Here is a 6,000-nt window from a genome sequence, read left to right as displayed (position 1 = left end):
TAATAACACAATTCTGAACCCAGGAATCTACACTTTTTTAAATGACTGTGATGCAGGAGTGTCTATTGACTACATTTTGGAAAACACTAATGTAGATCCTTGAAAGTATATCTATATTGAAAATCTTCAAGTCCAGGACAGAAATACTGCTTTAAGGGCAGTTTAATCCAGGAAATAGCTTCCTCTAAGCCCATTCTCCAAAAGTGTCACTTTAGAGGAAATTGTCACAATAAGGCCATGATGCAATGGAAACGGTTGTCACCATGGGGCAATAGACATATCCTGAATATGTGTTGAAATCTAATGACAATTCATTATAACATCACTTAGTGATACTTAATAACACTTCCAACATTATAACACTTTCTTTCACCTAAAATGAACATCTAAACACACATCCTAAAATGAACATCTAAACTTCCTCATCAGTCCCAACTCTGACCACAAAGTTTCAAATAATAAAAAAGTTTCAGATTCTTAGACTACTTTTGGGATCAAATTATTTCTTTACACAACATTGACATCATCACTAGCCCAAACAATTTACAAAATTGTTAGATTATTTAAGATTTCTGCACAGTTTTATTCATGAAATATCTGCAATAGACAACAACCCCAGCAGACCATACTGTTGTGGTATAGTGGCAACCAATCACACAGCTACTAGCAAATGCTTTCTGGGTGCACCCTTCTGTTACTACTAACCCAATGCTACCATCTTGTGGCTATGGAAGGAAATGTGACCCCCAACTTTTTTTTTCCTGACTGTGTGAATATATTACCAGAGAAAAAAATCTGTACAATTCCTTGTCATGTTCTCCATCAATTTTTGCCCTAGGTAACACCTATTTTGGAGAATTTTGAAAGTATAATAGAAAAATATTCACATAGAAGCATGAAAAGAAATTTAGATCTTAAAAATCACTTTTAAAAAAATGGTTGGGCTTTTTGTAAGAAATGTTCACCAAAATACTAAAAATGTGATGTATCACTTTGCTAAAAATCACTAAATATCAATTACACATTCTTCACATGGGAACTCTGCATCCTGAAATTCTTCCTGAAATGGAATCACTTAAGGAGGGATCTCATTTGATACCTAGCAGAAACCAGCCTACATTTGTTTGAAGTGCTTTCCCTGGCTTGTGTTTCTTCAGGGCTTCAAATATATATACATAACTAGAGTTCTGATGTCTTCTTTTCAATAGAGAAAAATCCTTCCAATGCCTTGTTAAACACCCAAAGTACTGATTCCCTTTCTTGCTCCTTCTCTGTTCCAGTTATAAATCTTAACCCTCATTACTAAAAAGCAAAAAACTTTCACACATCCAAAAATATCTGTTTTGAACAAGAACTTGAGGTATACTCAGCACAGTTTTAGGCATTGTACCAAATACATAATCAATACCACAGCACATTAAGATGAAGCCCCCATCCTATGAGTAACAGAGATGGCCTTTCAGAGACTGATCCTCAAATAGGAATGAGGAATAGCAATACCCAGCACAGCCCAGGGCAAACAGTTAAAACAGATAAACACAAATGGCTTCTTCTCTAGTCCACTGAAAAGAGAATTTTTACCATATGTTTGTATAGATTTATCATAAGTACAATATTGGTGTGACAGCATGCTTTCATTGAGCATCTGCTGTGTGCAAGATCATGTCCATGGCAAGTGTATCCAATGGTGAACAAAACTGCTCCTGTGTCAAGGAGCTCACATAATTCCTGTAACAATAGATGATTATCAGTGACAAGATAGTGTGATGTATGCTACAGTAGGTACAGGTTGGTTCATTGTTCAAGGACCACCTTTACTAGCAAGAAAGTAAGTGCTTCAAATTTATCAGCTTGCCCAACATCGCCAAGTTGACCATTCTCTAACCAAAGTGTCATGACCCCTAAGAGGAACCAACAATGGCTCAGAGAAGCATGACTTATTCAGCGCAATGCAAGAGACCTGGGTAAGCTGTGTTGATTTGTGAGTTTATTGAGAATTTGTCTAGTTTTCTGTGACTCCTTCATTCTTTACCTCTGCCTCAACTTCCTGTTCTTGGATTTTCAGTTCTGTATTATTCTCCTTATTCAAAGACACAGGGTATCAGACCCAAGTTGGACACATAGTGGAGGTAGTTTAGATTGTGATATGATAGAAAAGGAAACAGAGGAAAAAATAGGAAAATAATTTAAGGGAGGGAAGTAGGTGGTATTTATACTTTTACCTTTTTATGATGGAGTATATCCATTTTCTGGGGCTGCCATAATAAAGAACCACAAACTGGATAACTTAAACTGACAAAGATTTACTCACTGTTCTGGTGGCTAGAAATCAAGGTGTCAACAGAGTCATGCTCCCTCCAGAGGAGAGTCCTTCCTTAGCTCTTTCTAGCTTCTAATGGTGGCCATCAATCCTTGAGGTTCCTTGTATTGAGGTGGCATCACTCCACTTCCTTCCCCTCGTTCACATGGCAGTCCCTCTGCGCTCCATCCAGCTTTCCCCTCCTTACAAAGACACCAGTCATAAGGTTTAGAGCCCACTCTAAAGACTTCATATTAACTTGATTACATCTAAAAGACCTTATTTCTAAATAAGATCACCTTCAGAAATGAGGAATACTTTGTGGGTTAGATTTTCATTGTATCTTTTATGGGGGACACAATTCAACCAATAACGTATAGAAGTAGAATCTAATATAATGAAACCCTTATGTGCACCTCTCCCAGCTTTGTCAATCATCAGTTATCTATCAATCTCATGTCATCTGTACCAACACCCAATTCCTGCTCCTCATATTATTTTGAAGCAAATCTCAGACCTCATATTCTTAAATATCTGATGTATCTCTAAAGATAAAGACTTTGTTTTAATATAACTACAAAATATTATCACACCTTAAAATGTTGATCAGTAATATCTAGTCAATGTTTAAATTTCCAGTGGTCTCAGTTTTTTTGTTTGTTTGGTTTTGTTTTGTTTTAACAGTTTGTTTGAATGAGGATCCAAATAAGAACCTCAAGAGTTACTTATATTTAAACCGCCTTTCTAGGAGGAAGCACTGAAATGTTTTACCCACTGAAATTGAGTGTAGGAAGAGAGGTTGGAGGATTGCTGAACTGCTCTGAATGACCAGAATGTAAAGTGGATGGAGTGAGATCTTGTCAGGAGGGAAAGAGTGAAGAAGTGAGATGGTAGGGGGAGGTAAAGAGAGGAACCAGGAGAAAGGCTGCAGACCAGGGACCATGTGGCCCTGGTCACAGGAGCTGGAGAGAGGAAGAGTGGTAGGGAGCATCTAACTGACCAAATTGTTTCAGAATAGACAGTCTAACTTTATATGCCTGATATATTAGCTACCCAGAAATTTCCTTTTTGTTTTCTTTTTCTTTTTTTCTACCAAGAATTGAACTCAGGGACACTTTATCACTGAGTCACATCCCCAGCCCTTTTTAAAAAATATTTTATTTAGAGACAGTGTCTCACTGAGTTGCTGAGGCTGACTTCGATCCTCCTGCCTCAACCTTCCAACTTTCTGGGGTTACAGGCATAAGCCACAGCACCCAGCTACCCAAAAACTTTCTATTTCTAAACTCACCAAGTACTCTCAAGTCTTTCCTACTCTGATCTGCTGCCCTTAATCCTGGAGAACTTCCATGCATCCTTCAAAACCTAGCTCAGATAACCACACCTCTGTGAAGATCTCTCTGACCCATCCCTTAAAAGGTTGGCTTATTCCTTTACTTACCATTCTATAAAACTTTGAATATATTTCTACTAAAGTACTCCTCAAATTGCACCGTCATTGTCTACATTCATGCCTGAGTCCTCCAGTCTTTGAGGGAAGTGACAATGTTGATTTGGCAATGTTGGTTTAGTCCATGTTTTATTAGTATAACTACATACTTGAAACTAGGGTAATTTATAAAGAAAAGAGGTTTATTTCACTCATAGTTTGGAGTCTGAAATCTAAATAGCATGGCACCAGCTCCTGTGAGGGCTCCCCTGATTATGCCACATCATGGCAAAGGGCATCATGGTGGGAACATATGGGATCAATCACACAGTGAGACAAAAAGTCACTTACTTCATCTTAACCAGCACTTGTAAACATCAGAGTGTATCAGACTTGTTCCAGCAGTCTGCTCTATCCAGATACTCTATGACTATAAAAAATGAGGGAGCTGGGGATGTAACGTTGTGGTAGAGGACTTACCTACTATGCACAAGGCCCAGGGTTTAATCCCCAGCACTAGAAAAAAAATGATGATTATTCTAGAGCTGACTATGCAATAGAACTTAATGAGATAATGGAAATATTTTATAATCTGCCCTGTTCAGTATAGTAACTAGTAGCCCCATGTGACTACTGAGTCTCAAATGTCACTAATGTGAATGATGAACTGTATTTCTAATTTTAATTAAATTTAATAGTTACATAGTATTATTAGCTACCATTTTAGAGACTCATTTCTAAAACAATGATTCTTAGGATTAAACAAATTTAGAAATACCTAGGAATCTCGTTAAAACACAAATTACCATTTAGCAGATTGAAAGTGGGACCCAAGATGCTGAGTTTCCAGGTAATGCTGATGATGCTGGGCTTTAAACCACATGTTGGGGAGGCAAGATTCTAGAATAGGCTAGATGTAGTGACACACACAGGTAATTCCAGCAACTGAAACAAGACTATCACAAGTTCAAAGCCAGCCTCAGAAATTTAGTGAGGCCCTAATCAATTTAGACCCTGTACCAAAATAAAAAATAGAAGGGCTAGGGATGTGGTTCAGTTGTTAAGCACCCCTAGGTTCAGTCCCTGGTACACTCTCCCTCACCAAAAAAAAAAAAAAAAAAAAAAAGATTCTAGAACAATCCTGCTCAAATGTTAGTACAAATAAGAAACCCTTGGAGAGTTTATTAAAACAGATCCCAAAGCCAGGTGTGGAGGTATATCTCTGTAATCCCAGCTACCTGGGAGGCTGAGACAGAAGGATCCCAGGTTCAAGAACAGCCTGACTGACTTAGTGAAACCCTGTCTCACAATAAAAGATTCTAGAGTGTTGGGGTTATAGCTCAGTGATAGAGCACTTATCTACCATGTATAAGGTTCTGGATTCAATTATCAGTATCATGTGTGTGCGCACACACAAACATGCACACACACGCGCACACACATAAACAGATCCTGGGTCTCCCTCGCAGGTTCTGATTCTGTTGGTCTGGGGTGGTGTGCAATAATTTGCATTTGTAACAAACTCCTAGATGATGCTAGAGCATCATCCTAGAGAATGGGAAGGTGATAGGAACAAATTGTTTTAATTGTTCTAGTTTTCTTTCTCAGTTGCTACTTCTCTTAGTATATTTATGCTACTGTAATAAAAATGCTTCAGACTGGGTAACATAAAAACAAAAATTTCTTTTTCAGTTCTGGAGGCTGAAATATCCAGGATCAAGGCTTGTTATCTGGTGAGGATTCAGGGTCCACTTCTAAAATTGTGCCTTATTGCATCCTCCTCAAATAGGAGAAGATACAGACCAAGAGAGTGTCATCTTTTTGACATCTCTAAGGAGCTCTCATGACATAAACACTTCTCAAAAGGTGCCACCTTTTAATACCAGCACTTAAATTTCACATGAATTTTGGAGGAGACCCCATATCCAACCACAGCACTACTACTGTGGGCTAGGGACGCGGGAATTACTGGGATCTGAACCCAGGGGTGTTCTACCACTAAGCTACATCACCAGACCTTTTTATTTTTATTTTTTTAATTTTGAGACACAGTCTTACTAAGTTGCTCATCCTTGTACTTGTGATCCTCCTGCCTCAGCCTCGTAAGTGGCTGGGATTTACAGATGTGTGCCAACTCAGTAGGATATTTACAGTTAATGATATATCCTAGATATAGTTGCTGTCCCAGTTTTCCAGAGGAAGAAACTGAGGCACAGAAAGGTTAATGAATTTACTCAAGGTCACAAGTATGTTCTGCCTGTGTAGTGTCCTT

Source organism: Ictidomys tridecemlineatus, chromosome 1 (genome assembly GCF_052094955.1).
Source record: "Ictidomys tridecemlineatus isolate mIctTri1 chromosome 1, mIctTri1.hap1, whole genome shotgun sequence".
Lineage (NCBI taxonomy): Eukaryota > Metazoa > Chordata > Mammalia > Rodentia > Sciuridae > Ictidomys > Ictidomys tridecemlineatus.
This window is presented reverse-complemented; position numbering follows the sequence as displayed.